This window comes from Mus caroli, unplaced genomic scaffold, assembly GCF_978045245.1.
Source record: "Mus caroli unplaced genomic scaffold, Mus_caroli_1 scaffold_20, whole genome shotgun sequence".
In the NCBI taxonomy this organism is placed as follows: Eukaryota; Metazoa; Chordata; class Mammalia; order Rodentia; family Muridae; genus Mus; species Mus caroli.
In genome coordinates, this window is record NW_028227275.1 from 57,343,666 (window position 1) to 57,357,351 (window position 13,686).

Below are 13,686 nucleotides of genomic sequence, written 5' to 3' on the forward strand. Positions count from 1 at the left end.
CAGTTGATAAGAGCGGTTACTGCTTTTTCCCAACACCCACAGGATGTGGACCTTTTCTGGGGAATGTGGGGGATGCGGAGGAGTCCAGGGCTCTTCAGGACCTGACAGCCCTCTGCACACCCGTGTGCACATAACACACAGATACACATAGGCATAAAAAATTTAAGAATTTAAAAAAATACATATTTCCCTTTTCTTTGTTTTTTTTTTTTCTTTTTCTATTTATTTATTTACTTATGTATATGAGTGCGCTGTAGCTGTCTTCAGACACTCCAGAAGAGAGCATCAGATCCCATTACAGATGGTTGTGAGCCACCATATGGTTGCTGGGAATTGAACTCAGGGCCTCTGGAAGAGCAGTCAGTGCTTTTAACCACTGAACCATCTCTCCAGCCTCTGGAGGCTTTTAATAGATTTTTGTTGTTGTTATTTCTAAGTGTGCTTCTACATACTTGGAAAGAGACAATTGTAGACTCACCTTAAGACAGAACTAGTATCTACATTTGTTTTTGTCTTATTCTGACTTTATAATCATTTGAATGGTTTGTGTGTGCCTGGCCTATTAATGAAATTCATTGTTTTCTACAAATAGAATGGTGAGCTGACACACTTCGCTTTGAAATCTCTTCATTTTACAAGTGATAGGTTCTTTGTCATAGGATTGGAAATAAGTAACGTTGTCTTAGGTATGTAACAATCCTTGTTCAATTTCTGAGGAAAATTCTTTGGATATAATCTTTTTTGTATGTTGTTAAATTCTAAAGATAGTATATTGGCTAGTTAGTAGTTTAGATTTTCTTTTTAATTCTTTTAAAAATTTTTTTCAACTTTTTTATGATTTACTTTAAATTTTATGTGCATTGGTGTTTTGGTTGCATGTGTGTCTGAATGAGGGTGTCAGATCTCCTGGACTGGAGTTGCAGTCATGTAGGTGCTAGGAACCTGGGTCCTCTGGAAGAGTAGTCAGTGCGGTGCTCTTGAGACAAAATCTCATGTAGCTTAGGCTTGCCTAGAACTCCTGTCTCTTATCTCACAAGTGCTATGATTACAGGTGGCACCACCACACACAACTGCCTAAATTAATTTATTAAGTAGACTTTTTTTTGTAGCACAAGGGAGAATTTGTTTCTCCTTAATTTTATTATATATAGTCATTTATTTGTGTGTGAAAGTTCATGTGTGTCAGTAGTGCATTTTTGAAGGCTGGAGACCAGCTTGCTAGAGTTAGTTTTCTTCTACCATGTCATCAAGTCACCCTTGAGATTGAACTCAATTCATTAGGCTTTACAGCCTTTAAACAATGAACCATTTTACTGCCTCCAAAGAAGACTTTAAATTTATTTTTATGTATATGGATGTTTGTTTGTTTGTTTGCTTGCTTGCTTACATGTAGGTACTATGCATGCATGTACCATGTACATGCCCAGTGTACTCAGAGATCAGAAGAGGGCATCAGGTCTCCTTGAGTTACAGATGGTTTTGAGCTACCAAGTGGATGCTAGGAATCAAACCTTGGTCCTCTGTAACTGCAGCAAATGCTCTTACCCACACCAGCACTTAGAAAGACTTTTTCAATACACAGAAAATAGTAAGGACTTGAATGAAATTTAAATAAATAATCCCTTATGTTTACTTTCCTCCCATGCTGATTAGTGTCCATCTATCCATCTATCTTTATTTTTGTGAGACAAGGTTTTACTATATAGCTTTGGTTGGCCCGGAACTCCCTATGTAGGTTATACTGGCCCCAAACTCACAGACATCCCTGAGTGCTGGGATTAAAGATGTGTGCTACTGTGCCTAGCACTTGTCTGTCTTTCCCTCACCTATCAATTTGGTAAAACATAAAAAAATAAACTGTTCTAGCAAATTGATTTGAAGAAGATAAAAGAATTTTCTGTTTCCTGCATCCCGAGTAGTAGAAAATAAATATACTGGTTGTATAAATACAAGGAAGTTTTTTGCTTTAATTTAGGGGACAGCTTCTTGATGGATACCTTAGGTTGGCCTGGAATTTGTTGTTGTTGTTGTTGTTGTTGTTGTTGGGACCAGGGAGACAGGATCTCTGTGTAGCTTTGGCTGTCCTATGTAGAACAGGTTGGAAATTTTGTCTCAGCCTCCTGAAAGGTAGATGCCAAGTGTGTGCTACTACTCCAAGTTACATGAAAGTCAAAGTAAATAAATCCCAAACTCTGTCATCATTACTATTTTAGCCTATTTCCTTCCAGTTGCTTTCTATACATACAAATGAGTTTGTACTTGATAACAGTTTCATATTATCCTTTACAGTTTATAGTAATTTTTCATATCATTAAAAACACATGAAAAAAAAAAAAGCCGGGCGTGGTGGCTCACACCTTTAATCCCAGCGCTCGGGAGGCAGGGGTAGGCAGATTTCTGAGAATATCCCTATTCTTTCAAGGCCAGCCTGGTCTACAAAATGAGTTCCAGGACAGCCAAAGCTATACAGAGAAACCCTGTCTTGAAAAACCAAAAAAAACAAACAAACAAACAAACAAAAAAAACCAAAAAAACACATGAAATCTTGTAAAAGTTGTACTGACATTATCTAGGGGCTTTTCCTTATTACTAAACATTAGGTTATATTGACTTTGACCGGACAAAAACAAAACATAAGTGGGCATGGTGTTACATACTGGCAATTCTGGCACCTAGTTGGCCTAACTAGGAAGTTGGAAGAAGCAGTCTAGGCCAGTCTGATGATCCATAGTGAGAATCTGCCTGGGTGGTGGGGAGGAGGAAAAGAAAATTTAATGGTAGTGAGCTTACTATTACTGTGTGTGTGTGTGTGTTTAAAATTTTATATCCCTATTCTTTCTCTTTTTTTTAAGATTTATTTTATGTATATGAGTACACTATAGCTGTCTTCAGATAGACCAGAAGAGGACATCAGATCCCATTACAGATGGTTGTGAGCCACCATGTGGTTGCTGGGAATTGAACTCAGAACCTCTGGAAGAGCAGTCATTGCTCTTAACCGCCGAGCCATTTCTCCAACCCTCAATGTGTAGCCCAGGCTGGCCTCGAACTAGTGATCCTCCTGCCTCTGCCTCTGTTATTCTTATAAGTGCACTACTAAAGTTGTAAATATTCCGAAACCCTCCTATGGAAAATTTCAAACATACCTAAAAGCAGGTATATTTCATCACCTGCTCAAACGCCATCATAAGAAAAAACTTCTTTCATCTATGTTCTCCATTTCATTTCAGTTATTTTGAAATCAATTCTAGGTACTTTTATTTCATACGCAACACTGAATACTTTTCATATATTTATCTATGTCTGCTTCTGTGGGGCTGGAGGAATGGCTTAGCAGTTAAGACCCCTGGCCATTCTTCCAGAGAACCTGAGTTCTTTTCCCATAACCCATACGGATTACATCCATCTGTAACTACAGTTGCAGTGCCTCTGAGGGTACCAGGCACACAGGTGGTATACCGACATACCATATAGGTGAAATACACAAAAAAAGAATAATTAAAATTTTATTTGAAAACAATTATATTTCTGTTAACACTGGGGGAATAAAAACACTGTAAAACAGAATAGTTTAAAATATTTCCATTGCTCAAATCCCTCCATTTGCTACTTTGAAGTGATTGGTTGGTTCAAGTCACAAGTCAGGATCTGTCTACTCTGTGTGGTTGATAAATGCCTCATCTCTTAATCCGTAGATTACCTCTTTTTCCTGTGTGTGGATAAGCAATCATGTACCATAGAATTTAATCTTTTGGGTTTTTTTTTTACTACATATCCATGATGGCTTACTTTTAAATGTCGAGATGGTGTGTTAGTATCACTGTGTAGCCTTGGTTGGTACTGAACGCATGGTGATTCTCTTGCCTTAGCCTCTGGGCACTGTGATTGGAGGTGTACGCCAGCGTTTCTAGCTGTGATAAGGAGAATTGTAAAATCATGTTTTCTTTTTATCATTGTTGTCTTGGGTTTGAAAAAAACTTTATCTTAGCCTGGTGGTAGTGGCATATACCTTTAATCCCAGCACTCTGGAAACAGAGTTCAAGACCAGTGTGGTCTATAAATAAGAGTTGTAGGACAGCCGGGGCTGCACAGGCAAACACTATCTCAGAAATAATAATAATACCAATAACCAATACCAATAATAAACCAATAATAATAATAGTGATAATAGTAATAATAGAGCTCCATTTTTGAGGGGAAACGTGATAATATCCCCATTTTGCTCATTAGAAAATGACTTAGAGAAGTATAATGACTTGCCTGGAAGTTAAACACCTATTGAATGGCAGAGATGAGAAACGAGGTTATTTTATATGAGGTTGAATTTCTCTCCATTATACCATTATTCCTTTCTCTTTCCCACTAACTGAAGCTCTCTCCTAAGTCTTACTTTTGGATCTTTATATATGTAGTTCCTTCAATATAAACCATATTTGTTTCTTTCAACTGTATTCATCAGGCCTTAGCTAAGATTTTACAATAACCTTTTGAAAGTTTTAACATCTTCATCTTCATTCCTGTTAGATAAAGGTTCCTTTTCTATTATTTTAATATGTGGGTTTTCTGTTGTCAGAGTAAAATAATAATAGTTCCTTTTGCTCTTTCTGGATTTTTTTTTTTCTTTTTTTGGCTTCTTTCGAAAAATGTGTAGTCCTGGATGTCCTAGAACTCACTCTGTTGACCATACGGACCTAAAGTTCACACACCACCTGCCTCTGCCTCCCAAATGCTGGGTTTAAAGGCATGCAACACCACACCCACCTGCTCTTTTAGATTTGAAGGACAAGAACCATGAGTTTTACTGATCAAATTAGTAACAATTCCTGGTACATGGCAGATGTTAAAAAACCAAAACAAACAAAAAGTTTCTTTTTTCTTTTTTTTTTTTTTAAGTTGTGTGTAATTCTGGCCCTGTCTACTTTTGACAGATATTTTTGGTATTAATACTTAAGCCCCACAGTGTATTTAACTTTAGAATTTCTATATAGCATCATGATATATACTGTTTTTGTAGTTTTTGTTTTGTTGTTCCATCTTTGAAACAGTCATATGTAGTTCAAGTAGACCTTGAACTTGTTATGTAGCCCAGGATTACCAGTCCTATCTCATCCTCCTGCCTTTTACTCGCTGAGTTCTAGGATTACAGGCGTGGGGTTATCATGCCTGCTTTATGCTTTCCATCTACTTAATCCAAACAATATTTTTTAATGAGGTATTTTCTTCATTTACCAAACAATATTTTTATTTTTATGAAAAAAATACTATTTTGTGTTATGAGTGTAGTAGCATGCATGCCATACTCTGTGTTCAGGTCAGACAGAGGACAACTGTTTTGAATTAGTGTTTTCCCCCATGATGGGTTCTAGTTATTGAGCTCTGGTTATCATGATTGCACAGCAAGTGTTTTTAACCCATTGAGGCATCTTGCCAGACCCCAGAAAAGTATCTTAAAAGTTTTTTTTTTTTCATTGACTTTTTTTTAGTGTGTAATGTAGTGGGTTTCACAATAATTTCATATGTATATTCCATTGTACTTTGTTCATATTTGTACCTTTCCACAAAGAAAAATACTGTTCTGGGCATGATGGCTCACCCTGTTAATACCAGCACCTTGAAGGCAGAGACCAGGATGGTAGGGTAGGGGTGGGGTGGTATTGCCATGCATCAAAGCCATCTTATACTGTATAGAGCTTCAGGTTAGCTTGGGCTACAGAGTGAGTCTTTTCTAAAAGACAGAAAAAGAGCTAGTCAGAGTGACAGCACACTGGTAGATCTCTGGTAGATCTGGTCAGTTTTAGACCAGCCAAGGATACATAGTCAGGCCCTGGTTTGTTCTCTTTTAGGGTGGAGGAGCTGTTCTTTTTTTTTTTTTTTGAGACAGTGTCTCATTATGTTAAACTTGCCTCACTATGTTTGGAATTCACTATTTAGACCAGGTTGGCCTCCCAACTCAAGAGATGCCTCCTCATTACTGAGATTAAACATTTGAACCACCACACCCAGTAAAGCCCCTGTACTTTATTTTATTTTTTAAAAATTTTGTGTGTTGGGGGGGTATTGTCTGCATGTATATATTTTTTTGGTTTTGGTTTTTTCGAGACAGGGTTTTTCTGTATAGTCTTGGCTGTCCTGGAACTCACTCTGTAGACCAGGCTGGCCTCGAACTCAGAGATCTGCCTGTCTCTGCCTCCCAAGTGTTGGGATCAAAGGTGTGCACCACCACTGCCTGGTGTCTGCATGTGTATTTATTTGTGAATCATGTATATGCTTAGTGCCATCAGAGGCCAGAAAGGGGTATCATATTTCCTAGGACTGGAGTTAAAGATGTTTGTGAACTGTTTGTGGGTACTGGGAATCAAAACTGGGAAAAACAGCCAGACCTATTACCCATCACTAAACTTATCCCTAAGACATCCCTCCAGCCTTTCTCCTGCAAACAGAAAAGGGAAAACAAACAAAAAGTTCTGAAGTAGATACAAGTAAGCAGAAAAGTTAGAAGTTGAAACAGACCTAACTCTTATAAAATCCAGAGCATATCAAGGCGAAAACAAACACCAATGGTGATTTGGTATAGGGGAATAGAAACAAGTCTTTTGTTCTATGCTGGCTCAAGGTGATTATTTATTTATTTACCCATCCTGGGAAAAGTCTGGTATAAAGATCTTTCACTAGTTTTAAGAATCAGTGAACCTATCTATACCTTATTGTAATAGGAATGAAAATTTCAGGGATTCAACAGGGGCTTTCTTTAGGAATACAGGAAAGCCAAACAGCAATATTTCTTACCCTTTTTTGCTACTGTTTTAAAGCCTAATGTAAATACATATTCTGATGGTTTTAGGTGACCCTTTTGCAAGGGTCATTCAACTCCCAAAGGTATTGCTGTACAGGTTTTGACAGCAGTAACCTCTCTGGGATATTTTACTGGTAATGTAGCTGAGTGTGGTGCTTTGAATGCTAAATGTCCTTTGTAGTCTGGGGGTTTCAATTCTTGGTCCCCAGTTGGTGGGAGTGTTTGATTAGGTTTAGAAGGTGTTGCTGGAGCTGTGTCACTAGGGCAGTCTTTGAGATTTAAAATACCATTTCTTTCTCTTTTTGGTTTTTCGAGTCAGGGTTTCTCTGTATAACCCTGGTTGTCCTGGAACTCACTCTGTAGACCAGGCTGGCCTCGAACTCAGAAATCCTCCTCTCTCTGCCTCCCAAGTGCTGGGAGTAAAGGCGTGTGCTACCACGTCCAGCATGCCATTTCATTTTATTCTCTTGCTTTCAATGCCATTTTCAATGTGAACCCTTAGCTGTTTGTGCCATATCTGCTGCCTGCTGTCATAATTCCCTGTCATGATAAGGTCTTATCCCTCTGGTACCAATAAGCCCAAATAAATTATTTTGTAAGATGCCATGGCAATGATGTTTTATCACACCAATAAGAAAGTAACCAAACACTCTGTTGGTGGAGCGGAAAAAGCTGTGGATTCTCTGGTTTCTCTTTATAGTATACAAATCTCTGGCCTTTTACATAGTTGACTTCGTTTTTACTAAGTCATTACTTGATACAATTATTTGTCTTTATTGCTACCCTTTAAGAAAACTATGGATCTGGATTTGGTATTATTGCAAGCCTGTAATCCCCAGCTACTTAAGAGGCTGCAACAGGAGAGATCACAAGTTCAGTTCCTACCTTGACTACAGAGTCAGCTCATGGTTATCCCTAGCAATTTAGCATGAGATAAGGACTTGTACATGGTTCCCCACACTTGATAGGTTCGGCATGCTGTATATGTACAACATGTGTAATGAATCAATCAAGGCTTATCTCAGATTTTTCACTTTTACTTCCTTTACTCTGGCTGGTTGATTCACAAACATACCACTTTTTAGTTTGTTGGGTTTTTGAACCAGGGTATTTCTGTTACGTAGCATCTCTCTGTCCTAGAACCATGTAGACCAGATTGGTCTTGAACTCAACAAAAATCCACCTGCCTTTGCCTTAAGAGGTGGGATTAAAGGCGTGTACCACCCCATCTCATATTTTCATAAAAATATTTTTCTGCCTCTAATAAGTCAAGTGAATATTCCTTTCCTGAATTAATTGCATATTTACTTACCAGTGCTGTACAATCTAGCTGGTATAATACTTCTCAGCTCAGGCCACATCTGTGTGACCTTAAACTTTGGGAAGGGTGTGCCCGTGTGTTAGGCATGCCAGAGATCACCCTTCAGTGTCATTCCTCAGCTATTTTTTAAAATTTATATGTTTGCCTGTGTATGTATATGTATCCACCTGTGTCCTCATGGCTAGCTAGCATTATATACCCTAGAGTAAGAAGGGAATTGTAAACTGCTAGATATGGGTACTGGGAACTGAAATCTAGTCTTCTGAAAGAGTGCTGGGTTTAAAGGCCTGTGCCACCATGTCTTACAAAATTGAATTGATTTTTTTATTTTTAAGATTTATTTATTTATTTTATGTATGTGAGTACGCTGTCACTGTCTTCAGACACACCAGAAGAGGGTATCAGATCCCATTACAGATGGTTGTGAGCAACCATGTGATTGCTGGGAATTGAACTCAGGACCTCTGGAGGAGCAGTCAGTGCTCTTAACCATTGAGCCATATCTGTGACCCAAAATTGAATTGATTTTTAACTATACATATAAATATGTAATATATGTATATAATATGGATAAGGTTAAAGGAGCTTAGTTTCTAAGTTTTTATTTGTTCTTTCAGTTTGTGTATTTATTCTTCCATGTCTCTCATTGCCTTTTTATATGTACACATACACAACCAGAGACTTCTTATATCATATCAGGACTAAATGAGATAACTTTATAGAAATTTTGTAAATACTATAATTATTGGGTCTTACAGTCTATATTTTACATATTTGGTAGTCAAAGAATAGCAGGATTCAATAACCTGTCATGTGTTGACATCTCTTACACCAAATTATATAGAAAAGGAAAACTAGAAAGAAGAAACACAGCTTCAACTAGTAAAAGTGGTGTGTGTGTGTGTGCGCACATTTGTTATAAAGTCTCATGTATTCTGATCATCTGGCTTCTGACTCTGGTTGGGGATTACAGGAATGTGCCACTGTATCTGGTTTCCACAATGTTGCGGATCAAATCCAAACCTTTGTGTATGCAGGCACTCTTAACAATTGATTTCCCAGCCACACATTTGCTCCCATTCCCCAATAAATAGATGAGAGAGAGCTCAGTTCACTATCACATTAATTTATCTTAAATTCTAGAAGTTGTTAGGTCAAAGGTGCCATATAATAGTCTACAAAATAAAACATTTTCTTTACTGAAAAATACATACTTCCTTACTATCTTTTGGGGTTTGGAAAGATTTGAGGGGAAGATAGTAGTTGAAATTGTTCTTTTCATGTCCTTGATTTCTTTTTTTAGATTGATTTATTTATTTTATGTATGTGAGTGCACTGTAGCTGTACAGAGGGTTGTGAGCCTTCATGTGGTTGGTGGGAAATGAATTTTTAGGACCTTTGCTCGCTCCGGTTGGCCCCACTTGCTCCAGTCAACCCCGCTCGCTCCGGCCCAAAGATTTATTTATTTAAGTACACTGTAGCTGACTTCAGACACACCAGAAGTGGGCGTCAGAACTCATTATGGGTGGTTGTGAGCCACCATGTGGATGCTGGGATTTGAACTCAGGACCTATGGAAGAGTAGTCAGTGCTCTTACCTGCTGAGCCATCTCGCCAGCCCCCTCATTTCCTTGATTCTTAAGTGTATTATTTATGTTTTGTTTTTGTAGTTACCTATAACAGTTTAGTATTTTGTTTACTTGTGATGTACATATTAGGAAATGAGTTCCAAGCCAGGTGTGGTGGTGTACGCCTTTAGTCCCAGCACTCGGGAGGCAGAGGCAGGCAGATTTCTTTTTTTTTTTTTTTTTTTGAGACAGGGTTTCTCTTTATAGCTCTGGCTGTCCTGGAGCTCACTTTGTAGACCAGGTTGGCTTCGAACTCAGAAATCCGCCTGTCTCTGCCTCCCGAGTGCTGGGATTAAAGGCGTGCGCCACCACGCCCGGCTAGCAGGCAGATTTCTGAGTTTGAGGCCAGCCTGGTCTACAGAGTGAGTTCCAGGACAGCCACGGCTACACAGAGAAACCCTGTCTCGAACCAACTCCCCTACCCCCCCAAAAAAGAATCTATCAAGGAAATGAGTCCCAGCCTCTTAGCAAAGGAGATTAATTTTTAAGTGACATTGCTTTTTCTAGAGCTAGTTTTGTGAGAATTTTCATTTAAATAAGGTAGCATCAAGATAAGGCTGGTGAAACTGGGCATGGTGTTGAACGCTTTAAAAGAACTCAGGAGGCAAAGGCAGGTGGATTTCTGGTTTACAGAGTGAGTTCTAGGACAGCCCCAGCCAGTACTATGTAGAGAGGCCCTCACTCCAAAAACAAATAATTGAAAAGAGAAAAAAGCCAGAATTATTTTGGAAGTTATCGATGGGTTGGAAAGTATGAATTTGACATGGTCTCTTTTCTCTGAGGAATTAAACCAAAACAGAAGGAAGTTGGTAGTAGTAGATAGAAATGTGCTAATTCTAATCACTTGAGAGTGAGAGTGGGTTGCAGGGTGGAACAAAAGATTCAGTTGGGTTTTGCACCTGAACTGGAGTCGAATAGAGTGAAGCCTAGAGAGCAAAACTCCCACCCACACTTAGCGTGAGTGAAGGGAATGTGGGGTGGCATCTTGTCCAGGGATGATTTCCTTTGGAGGATCTACAAGTGGGGGTTGAGGTTAGTTTGTAACACCTTGGAAAATAAAGGTTTGACTGAGTTACTGTATTCCAAATGGAGAATGACTTCAGTATATGGCTGTGGGAGATTTCATATAGTTAAATTGCTTCCTCAGATTTGGTTCTGTTGCTTGTTTGAACAGTTTAGAGTTGTGCTGTTCAGTATAAAAATCACTAACTCCAAATTTTGGTAGATGGGGCAAAAGGACAATAATATAGAGAATTTGAGTCTACATGAAAGAAACCCTGTCTCAGATTACAAAAGCAAATATATATATATATATATATAAAATCATGTAAAAATATGGCTACTAGAAAATTTAAAATTGTGGATGTGGCCACATTAATTTTCTGTTATACTTCAGTGGCCTAGAACAACTCCCATTAGAAGTACTTTGCTGTAGAGCATCTTGTACATCCTTCCAGAGACTTGATTTCATTAGGAGCATTTGGCTCAGTTGATAAAGTGCTTGCCTAATATGCATAGAACCTCAACTTTAATCACTTTCCTTTGTAACCAACCAAGGCTCTCATGTAGCCAAGGCTGACCCTTAACCTCCTGATCCTCAGTGTTTCTCCCTCACTAGCGCTGGGATTATAAGCACTACCACGTAGCTTTGTCATCAAACTTGACACTTTGCTCTAAAAAGAAAGAGTCCAGTTCTAAATTGGTGTAGTCTTGTCTCCTCTCAGTTTTTCATTCTTGCATCAATATAGCAATATTTGTATATGCTTTATACCTTGAGTTTTCAAGTGTTAGGGGAGCAGTATATTTAAATATTTCTTGTCTTTTGGTTTTTTGGGGGCTGGAGGTCTCTACATAGTCCTGGAACTCACAGTGTAGACCAGGCTGACCTTGAACTCAGAGATCCACCTGCTTCTGACTCCCAAGTGCTGGGATTAAAGGTGTGCACCACTGCAACTAACTATATATTACTATTGACATACTTAATTTCAAATAATTTACACATCAAGGTACAAAATCTGTAATTATTAAAATTTATGTGGATTAGGACTAGAGAAATGGTTTTGCAGTTAAGAGCACTTGTTGCTCTTTCCTAAGTCTTGGTTTTCAGTTTCCAGTACTACATGGTAGCTCTCGGTTATTTGTAACTCCAGATCTAGGGAGTTCATCTCCTTTTTCTGACCTCTGTTCACACAAGGCATGCATGTACACAGATATATATGCAGGCACAAGACTCATCTGCATAAATTAGTAAAATTTCTCTAGATTGTTAATTAAATTTTGAGACAGTCTCATAATACAAGCTGAATTATGTATATGGATGTTTTGTCTACATGTGTGTAGGTACACTTTTTTCATGCTGAGTACCATTAGAGCCAGAAGAAAGGTTTGGGTCTCCTGGAATTGTAGTTACAGATGACTGTAAGCTACCATGTTGGTGTGGGGGTGTCTAAACTCAAGTCCTCTACAAAGCAGCAACCCCTCTTTAACCACTGAGCCATTACTCCAGTTCCCACCTAGTGACTCAAGCTTGACCCCTTGCCTTAGCTTCCCAAGTGCTCACATTACAGATGTGCACCGCTATGCATGGGTTAGTATGGGATTTCTTGCCAAAGAATGAGGATAAAATCTTGCCAGAAATTTTGTCATGACTAAGGGAATTGCCATTTTATAATAGCTAATGATCAGAATTTTTCAATGTACTAAATAAGTCTTTGTTGTTTTGAGGAAAGGTTTCACTATGTAGACCAAGCTGGCCTCCAACTCTGAGATTCAGGAGATATTTGGCCTAAATAAAAATTTAAAGCTCCTATCCCCTAAACCCCTTCAGTCCAGGCTTTTGCACTCTATTTGACTATTGACTCTAGGCTCTTACAATCTATCACAGTGGAAGCTTCAACCACTAAATCAAAACAAACCTGGCTAGTCATTTGATTTTATGAAGTCGAACAAATAAACATGATTTTTTTTTTACAATTTTTCCTTATCTTTTTATCTTGCTATATATAGCCTTGGCTGGCCTGCAGCTTGTTATGCAAACAAATTTGGCCTTAAAATCAGTTTTGAAAGTAGGTAAAACATCAGCAGTTGTGATGGCCATGATGATGTGTGCTTTTAATCCCAGTGCTCAGGGCTCCTTGGTCAGTAGCATTCCAGAACAGCCAGGGTTACATAGAAAAACCCTGTCTCAATGTACCACCCCACCCTCACCCCCACCCCAAAAGAAAAGAAAAACAAGCAAACAAAAAGAAAATAGAGGTAAAAGTCACAACCTAAATTAACTATTTTCAATAGTACAACTCGGTAGTGTTTTAGTACATTCAAAATATTTTGTAGGAGAGGTGTGGTGATGCAGGTCTTTAATTCTAGCACTCAGGAGCAGAGAGAGGCAGATTTCTTGTATTGGAGGCCAGTGTATGGTATGGACTACATACAACTCTATAGGGTGTATAAACCTTGTCTCCAAAAAACAGCAAAACAAAACCTAACCATCAATTTCTAAGCATCTTGAAAAATTAAGTAGTTATTCTCCATTACTTTCTCTAGCCTCTCTGATAACCCACTTTAATAGGTTTTGTGTCTGTTACTATAGGTATTTCATATTAGTAGAATCATTTATATTTAGTGCCTATTTTCTTTGACACAGCAGGAGTTAGGGAGTTTGTGGTTCACTTTAAACCACATCTTGTTCATTTATGCATCCACTGATGGATATTTGGGTGGTTTCTCGCCTTTCATGATTCTGTTCAATGCCACCACAAATGTTTGTGTACATGCATTTAAGTAGTTTTCTTTCTTAGGGTTTGAAATGGTTGTGTTGTGACAAAATTAGCATTTTGTAGCATGAAGACTGATAGAAATTGAAATCTTAACATCCATAAATACAAGATATGTTCTTTAATTTGTTTGATGTCTGTGTTGCTTGTCTTGTACAGTGGCAAGGTTGTA

At 38.3% G+C, this 13,686-nt stretch overlaps 1 protein-coding gene across 3 annotated transcripts in view; it reads left to right on the top strand.

Moving 5' to 3' along the window:
- Kdm2a (lysine demethylase 2A) overlaps positions 1–13,686 on the top strand; it is an 81,985-nt gene that overhangs the window by 15,801 nt on the left and 52,498 nt on the right. The window lies entirely within an intron of this gene.